This window comes from Euphorbia lathyris, chromosome 4 (assembly GCF_963576675.1).
Source record: "Euphorbia lathyris chromosome 4, ddEupLath1.1, whole genome shotgun sequence".
NCBI classification, from domain to species: domain Eukaryota; kingdom Viridiplantae; phylum Streptophyta; class Magnoliopsida; order Malpighiales; family Euphorbiaceae; genus Euphorbia; species Euphorbia lathyris.
The window spans coordinates 8704379-8718283 of NC_088913.1; the positions used below are offsets into that span (position 1 = coordinate 8704379).

The 13905-nt window shown below is 37.4% G+C and overlaps 1 long non-coding RNA gene across 1 annotated transcript; it reads right to left on the minus strand.

The window, feature by feature from the left end:
* Positions 1-10267: 10267 nt before the first annotated feature.
* LOC136227494 (uncharacterized) lies at positions 10268-13611 on the minus strand. The gene is made up of 5 exons (XR_010688098.1): positions 13395-13611; positions 13046-13125; positions 11839-11992; positions 10909-10992; positions 10268-10584 (listed from the first exon to the last, which is right to left on the minus strand). It is a non-coding gene; the product is annotated as an uncharacterized lncRNA (long non-coding RNA).
* Between the last annotated feature and the right edge of the window lie 294 nt (positions 13612-13905).

Here is a 13905-nt window from a genome sequence, read left to right on the forward strand (position 1 = left end):
TCGTTCCAAATAGTAGTTCGTATTAGTTGTGTCGCGCTTTTAAAAAGGAGCGACACAAAGATAACATACTCCTTGTATCGCTTTTATAAAAGCGTGTCACAAAGATAAAACACTTCTTGTGTTGCTTTGGTAAAGGCGCGTCACAAGCTTGTTCTTGTGTCACACTGTAAGACACGCGATACAAGAAGTAACTCGTTTGTGACACACGCTCTTCAAGCATGACATAAGTGATGACACAGAATACTTAGTTGTGTCGCGTTTATAGAACGCGCGACACTAGTTACTCTGTTGTGTCGCTTTATCTTCAAGCGCGACACAAGTGAGCATTAAAAGAGAACACAAAAAGAAAGAAAAGAAAAGAAAGGGACATGTGGTCCTTTACCGTCAAATTCCACTACTCAGTGAAATCGATTTCAAGATCTTCTAGCTTGAAAGAAGACGACCACTGTGAAGGCTTACAAGCACTGTGGAGATGAGCTCCATTCTTCCGGCATCAAACATCAGCCTTCTTTTCCATTTGTTAATTCGGCGATTGAACTTGCCCAAAGACGCTTTGTCAAGAAGCAGCAATCCAAGTCCAACAGACGGAACAACGTCGATGATTTTTGAAGACAGAATCTGGAAATACAACATCATCAGTATTAAAAAAAAAGAACATGATAACAGAGAGTTCAATGTTGTAAACTTAGAATGAGGGGAGATGACCCTCTTCGAGAAGAACTTTGTTGCAAAACATGTTATCAAATATAAACTCTCAGTACAGATGATTCTTCAGGACAGATTTCCCTCAAACTTTTTCTCTGCCTCCTTTTTCTTTTTCATCACATCATTCAAAGAAGTCCCTGATTCAGACCCGCCATCTCTGCTGTAGCTGAAAATTTGAGGTTTCAGCAACGGCCATCATCCTCATTCGGCTCCAGTTCGATCAAACGGTTTACAACTTCAATTGCTTCTACAAGTTTTCAGGATTTGATCCTTACCTCCATGAGGGTTCTTAAAGCTGTAAAAGGGGCAGCAATCGGTGCGGCAATTGCAGACTTAATTTGGAGATGGAAGAAGAATAAAAGCAGCAGCAGTGAGAGCGAGGCAGGTGGATCAAACTTCATGTTGAAGCTCTCAAGGTAAGGTAGGTAAACAAAACTCAATTCTCTACTGCACCGCTTTCTCTTCAATGAGTTGCTATTGAAAATATTTAATTATTTTCAAGTTGGTTTTTTATGCGGTATATAGAGTTTGTGTTTATTAAGGTTTCTTTTGCATTATGGTTTCCTAGTCCATTTAAAACTTTAAATTTTTGTTCTGCTGCAATTTTATCCTTTTATTATTTTCTTCATTTATTTTTAATCTTAGGTTTAGATCTATTTAAATTGAAAGACTTCTATTCTATTGCATTAATAGCTTAACTTTTTACTTTTCGTTTTTATCAGTTTTCTTTTTAAAGTTTTATTTCAATTAAATTTCTTAATTTTATCATGTTTTATTTTACTTAATGTTATTTTAAACATTTTAAATTTTATGGAGTTTAAAAGATTATTTTTGTTAGGGACCAAGCATAAATTTTCGTTTCTCAAATCCATGCTTGTGGGGAGCAACTGTTTGCACCATAAATAATTTTTGGCTTTGAATTATTTTTAATATATTAATTGGCTACGCTTAAGTATATTTTTCCAAAGTGGACATCAGGGGAAACTTGAAGTAAACTTAGGGGAACCAATAGCCAATTAATATTTTAACGTGTATTTTTGAGCCAATTGAAAAGCAGGAAAAATAGAAAGCGTGAAAATCAATTTCATCGTGGAACTCAAAGTGGAGCGGTTACTCAATGTGGTGGAGAACGTGGATTAGTGGGAAGAAGTAGGAAGTTACCTCCCAGCTTCATCAAAAGGGCATTGTTTCATCATAGTTGCCACAGATTACTTTTCCAAATGGGTGGAAGAAGCACCAATGAAACAAGTCGGCCAAACACAAGTGATCCGATTCATCAAAGAGAACTTGATTCATAGATTCGGAATCCCAGAATCCATCACCACGGATCAGGGGACCATGTTCACAGGCGAAGATATGAACGAGTTCGTAGAAGAGTACGGAATTAAGTTGATTCATTCCACCCCATTTTATGCACAAGCGAATGGTCAAGCCGAAGCATCCAACAAAATTCTAATTCAAATCTTGGAAAAGATGTTAGAGGACAATCCTAGAGAATGGCACAAAGTTCTCTCAGAAACACTGTGGGCCATGCGAACGTCTAAAACACGAGCGACCGGAGTGAGTCCATTTTTTCTAACATTTGGTCATGATGCAGTAATACCATTAGAAGTCATCGTGCCTTCACTGCGAGTAATGCGTCAGAATGACTTGGAGCCAGACAATTATATACAAGCCATGACCATGGAACTAGAAGATTTGGACTACGAAAGGCAGAAAGCGCTCGATTGCATGATGATCCAAAAGAAGAAAGTGGAAGACGTGTACAACAAGAAAGTAAAAAAGAAAAACTTCAGAGAAGGCGAGCTAGTGTGGAAGCAAATCCTACCAATCGGGACGAAGGACCGTGAGCTTGGAAAGTGGTCGCCCAACTGGGAAGGACCATTTCAAATCCACAAGGTGCTCCCCGGGAACGCGTATTGGTTGAAGAGTTTGGGCGGAGAACCACACAGAAGATACATCAACGGCAAATACTTGAAGAAATATTTCCAAAGTATGTGGGACATAATTAATGTAGCAGCCAGCCCGTAAGACGTAGAAGAGGCTCAACTACGCGCGGCGCACACCACAGACGCCATGCGTAAAATACATCAATAAGGCGTTTTAGGTTCAGGAGCACCAACACGCAGGACGTGTTTGACAACACGCGGGACGTACATTCTCACACGCAGGGCGCTCCCCCTATACGCAGGACGTGCACTAGACGTACATATAAGATATGCTACAGGAGCACGAACACGCGGGGCGTGCATTCTCATACGCGGGGCGTACCTTCCTACGCGAAGCTTAACACAAGAGACGCCACGTGTAAAATACATCAATAAGGCGTTTTAGGTTCAGGAGCACCAACACGCAGGGCGTGTTTGACAATACGCGGGGCATAAACCAGACGTGTGTAAAAGACAGCTCCAGGAGCACGAACACGCGGGGCGTGCCCCAAAGACGCAGGGCGTGTACCGGACGTGCATGAAAGATGTACTCCAGGAGCGAGAATACGCGGGGCGTAAAATCAAAGACGCCACTCGTATTCATTATCAAAAAGGCGCTTCAGGGTCAGAAGCACAAATACGCGGGGCGTAACCAGGTACACGCAGGGCGTATGCGCTCTTTTTCTGGGCGTTTGCAATTTTGCTGGACATTTATATAGTGTCTTTGCAAGTGCTATAAATGTTCATCAATAAAAGAATAAATGTGCCATGGCCAAAAATAGATGACTTAGCAATTGCTCAAACGGCAATCAACTCAAAAAGCAATGTCCATTTGTGCTAGACAAATAAATAAATGAAAGAATGAGCGTACAAACTCAAAGCGAAGATGAAAAGTACAGGCAACCCGTGAACGTACCTTACGGAAACAAACAAAAATCAGGCTTCGGGTATTTCGCCCAAGACTCACAAAGTTTGGAGGCAGCCTCTCTGTGTTGCTCGCTCTGTCTGTGCCATGCCAACATCTCATCATAATGATTGGCCAATCGATCTTTCTCACGGCCCAACTCTTCCTCCATCCGCGGGAAACAAGCCCTAAACCCGGAGCTAGCTCTAACCATATCTTCCTTAAACGCTCGAGCTTCAGCCACCTCCTTCTCCAATACCGCAAGCCGCTCCTCTACAGCTGCAATTTTGGCTAATCGTTGCCTATCCGCTTCTTCAGCATCAACCAGAGCATTAAACTTCTTGTTGTAGGCCTCTAACTCTGCCATATTTGATCTAACTCGAGCTGCGAGACCTGCTGCCACGTTTTTCTCAGTAACATAGGACTGATAGCAAAATAATACGTGGTTCTTGGCGGATGTCAACGGCTCAGTCTTGAAGGGATGAACACACACACCCATCATAAGGTCAAAATCAATCATAGCTCTTTCAACACGGGTCGGAGTCCAAGAGTCGAGAGGAGAGGCGACAAGCTTACTGAGATTGGCACGAGCATCACTCAAAGAATCATCAATAGGCAAGGATGAGTCAGCCACGGCGTTAGGCGGTACTTTCAAAAACGAAAAATCCAAACCAGCAAAAGGATTATCAGCCTTAAGACCGACAGGAACTAATGGAGGACGCACTAGAGCTGATTCCTGCCATATTCACAAATGACATTTCAATCAAACAATATTACTCAAGCATCCCAAACATAGTTCATAAAGTAACGGAGTCACAAATCATACAAACCTGAGACAATGGTGCGGCAATCAATCGGTTTAAAGAAGAGGCAGAAGGAAGATGTGTTCGTGCTGGAAGTTGCAATGGAGTCATGTCCACCTCAGCCGAGCTATCCTCAAGAGACAGAGTTCTAATCGAAGAAGTCACGTTCCAACGTGCCCCTAGTTGATCCAGCGCTCCATCCTCAAAATCAAAGTATAAGGCTTCGTCAGAATCAATTCTCTCTCCTGGTCTCACAGAAGGGCCTGCCGTAGTAGGTACCTGCCCTCCCCCATCCAACATGATTGCTTTGCCTTTGCCTTTGCCTGTTTCGTTTATCTCAAGAGCATTCGGGACCAGAAGAGTCAGATTGTTATCCTTTCCCGAGCTACCGCTCGAATCTAAAAAAAAAAAAAAAAAACAAAATGAATAAAATGTATATGTATATAAAATGTACATACAAGACAAAATAAAAAGAGCTTACCAACGGGTGGAATACACTGCTGAAAAACGGTGTCCCACCAAGCATCAAACGAAGGTCGATCCGACCCAAGCAGAAGTGGTCCCTGATCATATCCCGCATCCAGAACCGCAGCAGCTATATCTTCATCACTAGCTCCATACCGCTGAGAAGAGGTAGGAAATGGGAGTGGCCCTGGAATAGCTTGGAAAAATCCTAATTGACGTGCCCAAAGACAAGGTGCATACAAAGTCAGACCAGGATTTGATGATCTCGAGGTTCTAGTTCGGTTCACCCCGTGGTGTAACCGACGTGTTGCACACACCGTCATCCACCATTCAGTACCTTCATGGGGGGCAGGAGACAAGTAAGAAAGCGCCCAGGATGGTAGACATGAATTACTCTTATTCCAAAAGAGAAACAACTCATTATGAGGGGATGGTACTAAAGTACGAAGAAATCTCACAACCACACCAACGGCCAAACTCGAAGAGCTATAGCAAAGGTCTACACCAAGATGATCTGAAACCCCCACTGATGAAACAGTAGCCAAATGAGGGAAGTAGATAAAAACCCACAGTTGTAACAACCACAAGCCACCCCGAGGTTTTACAAATGGTCTGCCCTCAACCGTAAGAGCTAGACGGTGGAAGGTTGAAGCTAACAACATGGTGCCAAGAGCTAAACGACGGCCTGAAGCCAAAGCCTTAGCAATAATCAATATTTCAGCGGTAGGCCTAAGACCCAACGGCTCAAAAATGTAATTGCTAAGCATCATCCACAGGAAATGCACATGATCCTCATCATCCAACTCCGCCTTATCCAATTTCTTCTTAATTATTTTGGCATACGTCCCAGCCTCTTTAGATAAGATGGCTTGCACTCCAGGGAATGTGTGTGTATATACACAACTTGGGACTTCCTCTCCAATAATGGGCAACCCCGTCAAAGCAACCACATCACGTAAAGTGATAGACATAGGACCCAGCGGGAGAATCAATGAGTTGCATATCGGTGACCAATAATTCAAAACTCCTTCAAGAACATTCACACAAGGAGTAATTTCATGACGCGTCAAACGAACGAAATCCCTGATGCCAACCTGGTCCCAAACACTAGCATACCTCAATCCTAAACAATCTACAAGGTCATTCCACCCAGTGTAACAACGAGGGAATACCAGACCTTTCTTATTCGCAGGGAATTGATAAGTTTCCCTATGAAGGGCTAATTCGGTAGCACTACTCATGGGATAAGGGGGCAAAGGCGAGTTATTCATAGCAACAGGGCTAATTGTAAAGACACTGTCCTGAAATCGAAAGTACAGACACAATCAATCAAAGCCTATGGAGGCTACCTTCAAAAACATGATCATGAAATTACAAAAATTACCTCCTGCAAGCCAAGGGTTATGCCTAGGCGAGAATCAGCGCGAATGGTGTCAGAATATGAGTCCGCAGCTGTGACAGACAGATGCAAATTTCAGCAATACAATTCCATCTCCACGTAATAGCTCTAAAATTCTTATGTTTTATTCCAATTCAATTTATTTTCTCATAAAATGTGATTCTACACACACAAAAGGAAAAGAAAAATCAAAAAGAAAGAAATAAAGAAGAAAAATAGATTGCATACCCATGCTTGAGAGACTGAGAGCTTGATTCTGAGTGTTCTTGAGTTTGAGGAAAAGAAAATGGCAGAAACAAAGATAACAAAAAAAAGAAAAGAAGAGTTGTAGATTGATTAAGATAGAGAGTTCCAAGGAATTCAAATTCTAAAATCCTACAGGATTCTTCTCTCTATTATCTTAAAAAAAAAATATTTAATAAAACTTCTTTTGTACATAAATTTTATTATTACTAATTCATTTATGCACAAAAGAGGGGGGCTATTGTTGGCCCAAAAAATAAAATAATTATTTTTATGTATATGAAAAGCTTGGGTTATGTTTTTAGGATATAGTTTATATTTTCTAGAAAATAATATACGTGTAAGCTAACCTGCAACCCATGAGAGAGTCCGGCACCACGCGGGGCGTGTCTTCAATACGCAGGGCGTAAACAAGGCGTCCGGAGAAATCAACGTCAAAAACTCAAATACGCAGCGCGTCCTTCACGTTACGCGGGGCGTACTTTCTTACGCGGGACGTACTTACCAATACGTCATGCGTGAGACGCATCCGCAGAGTGTTCCAAGATCAGAAGCTCCAATACGCAGGGCGTACTCCTTTACGCAGGACGTGACACCAGAGACGCCATGCGTAGAAATCAACAAGAAACGCACAAGGCCCAGTATCCGCCAATACGCAGGGTGTAGTAGGACATACGCAGGGCGTATCGTCTCGTCCGGAAGCAGTCAACGGCAGTTGAGGAAGTTAAGTTAGTTGGTTAGAGTTAGTTGGAGTTAGTTGAGTTATTTGGTGATGAAAAGACCAAAATACCCTAATACCTCTAACTAATTACCAAAACGCCACTTAAAAAACTATAAATAGACCCCCTCCCCTACACTAAAACACACACTCAACACACAACAAAACCCCTTTCTCAAGCTCCAATGCTTAATCTTTAGTTTTGCTCCGTAGTTCTTAGTTCTTAAGTTCTTTTGTTCTTATTTCTTCAAGTTCTTCAAGTTCTTCCTTTCGTTCTTCATTTTTCTTAGCTTCAATCCCTCATTTAGCTTCCTTTAGCCTTAATTCAAATTCCAATAGCCTTCCTTCCAAGTTTCTCAATTCAATTTAGCATTCCTAAGCTGTTACTCTGCTCAATTTTCAATTAGAATTCCATTTTCCAAAGTAATTTTCCAAATTCGTCCAATCATTTTCAAAGCCCGTTTTCGTCCATTTAACTTCATTTTCTGCTTTCGATCCCTTCGACAAAGTTGTTCCTGACTTCCCGAAGTTCAATCTACACTATTTACTTGTCCAATTCCGAATTCTTAACCATTCCAACCAAGCTCCCAAAGTCAAAGTTTAAATCTGCCCCATTTGCCTACCAACGTTTAGTCATTGCACAAAGCACATACCGTACGGGCCCGATCGGTGGCAGCTCTCCGAGGACCTCACACCTACGCCAAAATTCAACTTCAATCCGAGATAGCTATTGTGGCTCCGAGTTTGTTGTTGAATTCCAATTTATTTTAATTGCATTTCAATTCCTTTTATTTGATTTGCTCTTCCATTTTCAATTGAATTAGCTATATGTTTAGTATAGAAGTTCTTCAATTGTAATTCATTTTTAATTTATGCTTACCTCAAACACATGTATTCAAACCTTGATTTACATCAATAAAATACCGATTTTTCACCAAATTTCGTGTCAATTTCGCACTTTAAATTCCTTTATTTTCTCGTCTTCAATTTACCCGCATTAGCTTAAATAAAACAATTTATCTAGCAAAGTTTCTATAACGGCGCTAGAGACCCAAGAGGGACTTTTTCAATCCTTGCGTCCCTCGCCAATCGTTTCGTTTAGAATTCAAGTTTTGGCGCGTAAATTCCATAAACTTAACCATTTCAATTGAGAAGTAATCTTCTCTGGCACGCCCGCACCCTAACCACACGTGACAAGGTTGAAATTAGCATATTCGCAAAATATCGCTAACACTAATATTATTTAGGTTTTAAATAACCCAAATAATTAATATAAGCCCTTTATTTTTTTAAACTTAAAAGAGGCCCAATTGATTTTTTTAAAGAGTTAATTACAAGTAGATGCGTAGTGGTTACATGGATTTGCAGATGAGTACCTGTGAAATTTTTGTTTACAAACACAACAATGTTGTTGTAAAATTTTACATTTTTTTCCACTTTGCCAAATTTGGCCGATAACGACCTCAAAAAGAAAATTTTAAAGAATTAAAACTTTTTAGTATATCACATTTACCATATTAAAAAAATTTGAAAACATCATTTTTTTAGTTCTCTCTTTAAACATTAACTTTCTCTCTCATAAAAAACAATACCTAAATGACCTTAAACCTAAAAAGTTGAAGAATTAAAGTTGCTTAAAATAACATTTAACGCTTAAAAAAATTCATTTCGAGGTTGCAAATCGACGAAACTACAAAGCATCTATATGTAAGTGACCCTTTTTAAAAATAGGTTGATGGTTAATTTAAGAGTTAAACTCATATTTAGTTTTAATGCATCCACAAATTTATCATTTTATGCATTGTTTGGTAACATTTTATGCATTGTTTGGTAACATTTTGCCCTTGAAATATTTCCATAAGTGACATTTAACCCGTTTTGCATGAAAAATTAATCGATTTATTAATTTCTTTACCAAATGACATAATTTTTGACACGTGATATATACAAGTGGCGGTTGATTTAATTTTTTCCACGATATATAGATTTAATAACATATCATATTTTCTCTTACCTTTTTTTTCTTCCTTAAGCTTGATATTTCTTAGCATTGCAAATATTTTGCTCTTCAGAATGTTTTCTATTACTCATTTTTATGCATTGGTTTCCAAGAAAAATTTTATATTCAATTAATTCAGATGGTATTATTAAAAGTTACAAACCGAAAGTCATATCTTTTATTTTTCATTTCAATTTTTTAATCTCAAGAAATATATCTAATCTAAATTCAGAAAATAAATAAACATTATTTGTTATCTTTTAATAATAACAATAAGATGATTAGATAAATAAATAACAAACACCATAAAGGATTAAGTCCTTATATGCACGTATTGGGCCATTCAATAACAGTTTGAATGATTAACAAAGCCAACTCTGATAGCTCGTTGATTGTGAAAATTAAAGATTAATAACTTAATCTTCGAAACCGCATAAATTCAAAAGCTCTTAGTCCGAAAAAAAATAAATAAAAGATGACTTATACTTAAAACCCTCAAAGGTAAGGGTTTAATAATGTTTTAGTCATCGGCCCTGTTTGGGAATTAGCTGTTAGCTATTAGCTGATTACATTAGCTGCTATGATTAGCTGATTTGACTAGCTGTTTGTGTAGACATGTTTGATAAAAATTAGCTGATTGATAATAGCGGTTTGTGCATTGGCGACCGAGGATTTGGTGTCCCATCACTACAAGAAAAAGGGGATTTAATGATGGGAAAAATCATCACTAAAAGTCTAGTTCCACTCATTAAAAGTTTTTAATGAGCGGAATTTTCCCCTTGAGAAAGCCCTTCTTACTAAAAGTATTAATGAGCGGAATCATAACTTACAATGAGTGGACATTTACCCTTATTAAAAACTATATAATGATTCAAAATACGCTCATTAGAAGCATTTATAGTGATTAAAAATACGCTCATTAGAAGTATTTATAATGATTAAAAATCGTCTAATTAAAAATATTTATAATGATTTGGATTGAACGGAGCTACTCTAAATTAGATATATTCAAGTCTCAAACAAATTAAAATAACATCAAACTTTTAAATAAAAACACATAGATAACCAATTCCAAATGAAACCATATCATTAATAATAAGGCATATCATAGATTGAAGGTATAATTTTTACACTTGAGCAAATAAGGTATAATCACATTCAAAGTATTGGGATCTCCTACGAAATGAAATCAGAATTTTATTATACTACCCATTAAATAGTCAAAGTAAAGAAATCTACAAAGAATAGAGCTAAATACCAAAAACATTGTGCATATCTGCAAAAAGATGATGTCTATGGGTTCACCTATGGTTGATTGCAACTCCGAGTGGGCATCCAAGGTCGAAGAGGACGGAGACTCGGCTCTTCCATCAATAGGTTCGCCTATGGTTCTAATTACAAATGTTTTCACATAAAACACCTGATTGTAAAAGGTATTACGTTAGACGCCAGAACTATATATGAATTTGCTGCATTTAAATGTATCTACATAGTTATCATATATAATTTTTCTTCTCGTTCAGATAGCTAAAGTTTTCTCAATCAGATATATGCCGCTCAAGTTTCCCTGTGCAGCTGTAATTAACAATAGTAAACTACTTTAATGACCGAGCGATATATACTCTTTCCAATTACTAACCTTTTGAATAATATAAATAAATAGCAGAATAGAAGCATTGAATATCCACTAACACAATGAGAAGAAAGAATAGACAAAAAAAAAAAATTTAAGAGTCCAACTTACTAGGCCACAACCGAGGAGATGAATATCAGTATAATCACGAGTTCTTGTGTAATATTGCAAATCAATTTGAAAGGAATTTGTCCACTGCAGAAATTAGAAACAGAGTGTATAGTTATACAGTAAAATTTGCCATCAATTAACTTTCTCTTCCCACTTCAACTTAATTGTATTTTTTTGCTCTTATTTAGATGGATTACACAAACAAAAATGCATGGAGACACAAACTTATCACCAACTTAGAAAAGGCTTTTAAAGTTAATAAACTACAGTACATCACCAAGGGAAATATTATATTGCATTAATCAACAAAATTTCTCAAATATTCCAATCAATCAATTCAATAACTCAAATTGCCAAATCAGAATTCTAACCTTAAATAACAATAATTCACACCAATCACTAAGTTCGAATATCCAATGGCAAACTAAATTAATTGAAGCGTAACGAATTGCAAAAAGATATTCACTGCTAGAATCTGCAGGACAGCCATTCTTACTGCTATTAACTTGTAAATCCTTCTTCAATTAAGTGGATACAGACACTGCACACTAGGCATTTAAGTATTAATTAGACACCTAATAATGTTGATTGAATTTACAATAAAAACTTGGATTAAAGACTCAATTTCTCAGATGAAACTACCTTAGCTTGTGGAAATATTCCAAATGATGAAGAACGCCGTAGAAAGAAGAACATAACAAGTGATATACTAAAAAAATTTGTGCATCAAAAGTAAAACCTAAAATTTCAATAACACCAACTAACAGACTAAAAATAGAAAAACAAGTGTATCAAATATTTCTATTGGAAAAATAGAGAATCCAGTACTAAAAGAAGTTAAATTCAGCAGAAGATTATAATAATTTCATGTACATTATCTATATAATAATATTTGAAGCATTTAAGAGCTATAAAATGTAATCCAAGTACCTTAGCTTTAGACAACTTAGACCAAGAGAGAAAAAAGCGTGGACAAAGGTGCAGCAATCAAAGTTAGAGCTAAGGATCCAATAAAGAGACCAGGTGGGTTCGATAATCCAAGTGAGATCGGGCCCTCGTCTCTCACGAAATACGCTCTCAAAATCTGCTAAAGAGAAATTTAGAAAATTATTCACAACTCGAATTCAAATATCCAAAAAGAATTAGAGAAAGTCAAACATTAACAGCAATTACGAAGAATAAACGAGAGGAAGAGTGAAGCAGAGCCGGGACTGTGAACTATTCTTTAGGAGGAACCACTTGACAGCTACATCGAATCAATTGAGTTCTCTATTATTTAAATGACACGTATACACCAGTTTCATGGAGAAAAACAGAGGATCGTCTATCTAAGGACAAGACTTGCCAATTCAAAATCGTTAATATGCCTTACACTTCTTCAAACAAGAACTAAAGTTACACATGGACTATTGAGCATGGTGTGCCTTCTGCTACGTACTTCGTATGTGTCTATGCTTTCAACTTTGATAAACATGAGGTTGCTTATGGTCAGAATACATATACTCATGAAACAGAAAAACTCTTGGAGGTCAAGGCCATCATCGGCCGTCATGTCTCCGTTGATATTGCCTCTGTTTGCTTCAGTGCTTTCTCTGTCATACCCTTGTTTGTGTTTTTCTTTATTGAGAAAAGAAAGGCCAGGCTCAGTGAAAGCAAGTGAAATCAAGAGGAAAGGACTATGTGCACCCATTTGACACACTAGTATGGTTTGCTTCTCATTCATTTTACAGTGTCTGTATTAGGAATTTTCTATGCCAAACTTAGTATTCAAGTATGAAATGGTACTATACTCTTCCTAGTTTTATTCAAATAATAATTCTTCTAATTAGTGAAATAAAAGGCAAGTTATAAGAGTGAAGAATAAAAGTGTTTAAAATTACTGTCTTTCTCCTCATATACAAATTAAAATAAATTTCACTATATCAATAGAAGTATATCCAATCAGGACAAGGGAATTGATATTAATTTGCGGGGAAATTATTAATTCTTCTCAATTCTCATCATTGGAAAAGTTTAATTCATCCTACAGAGTCATTCCAAGACACAGACAAGATTGAAATTCAGTCCTAATGCCTATCTGTGCAATTGAAATTCATGAAAACTTTTACAAAGTAAAACATATTTCAGAGAAACCCACCCATATAACGATGCTTCTCTTTGTACTGCACAAGAGGGTTCAAGTAATTAATTCAAAGCCCCAAAATTGAAAGATTGTATCTGTAAAATTGTTCAAACAAACATATTGTTAGCAAAAGTCTAACAAAGTCGAACAAAAAAAAAGGAAAGCAAGCATAGGAAAAACAGAACCACACAAATTAGGTTTTCCAATAGATCTGCAAATAAACACATAAGGAGATATGAATAACGACATTTACACAAATAAACAATGAAATAGCCTAACTTCTACTTAATTTGCAAACTAGAGAAACTCTGATTTTGAGGAAAAGAGTACCCAGGGCAACAATCTCAAACAAAATGGAGCTTACCGATTCTTGTTCCAGTCGATTGTGGGGTTTGTCAAATTGACCGAAATATGAAAATAGTGGTGGACGAGGATGGTTCCTAGAGCTAATCGGTATAAGAGAATGATTTCCAGAGCTAATGAAAGAGAGAGGCGAGAGAGAGGGAGAGAGCGGTAGTTTCGTGGAGCACAGAGGTGGACTGCAGTTAGGTTTTGTTTGGGTGGGAATGTATGCCGCTCAAAAAGTTAGCACCTATAATGAGCGTAACATTAGAAAATTGAGTAAAGTTAAGTTTTTTAAGACTAATAGTTAACAGTTTTTATTTCCACCCATTAAAAGTATAAAAAGTATGCTTTTAATGAGCGATTTTCTCCCCACTCATTATTTTTTCCTCACTATTGTTTGTTTTTCTTGTAGTGCAGAAATCAAACTGTCAATAATCATATATGCTTTCCTTTCTGTCTACTCAACTTCTAATCTACTTTCTTTCAGACTTCTAGTTGAAATTGCAATGACATACTAAATTGGAATAACA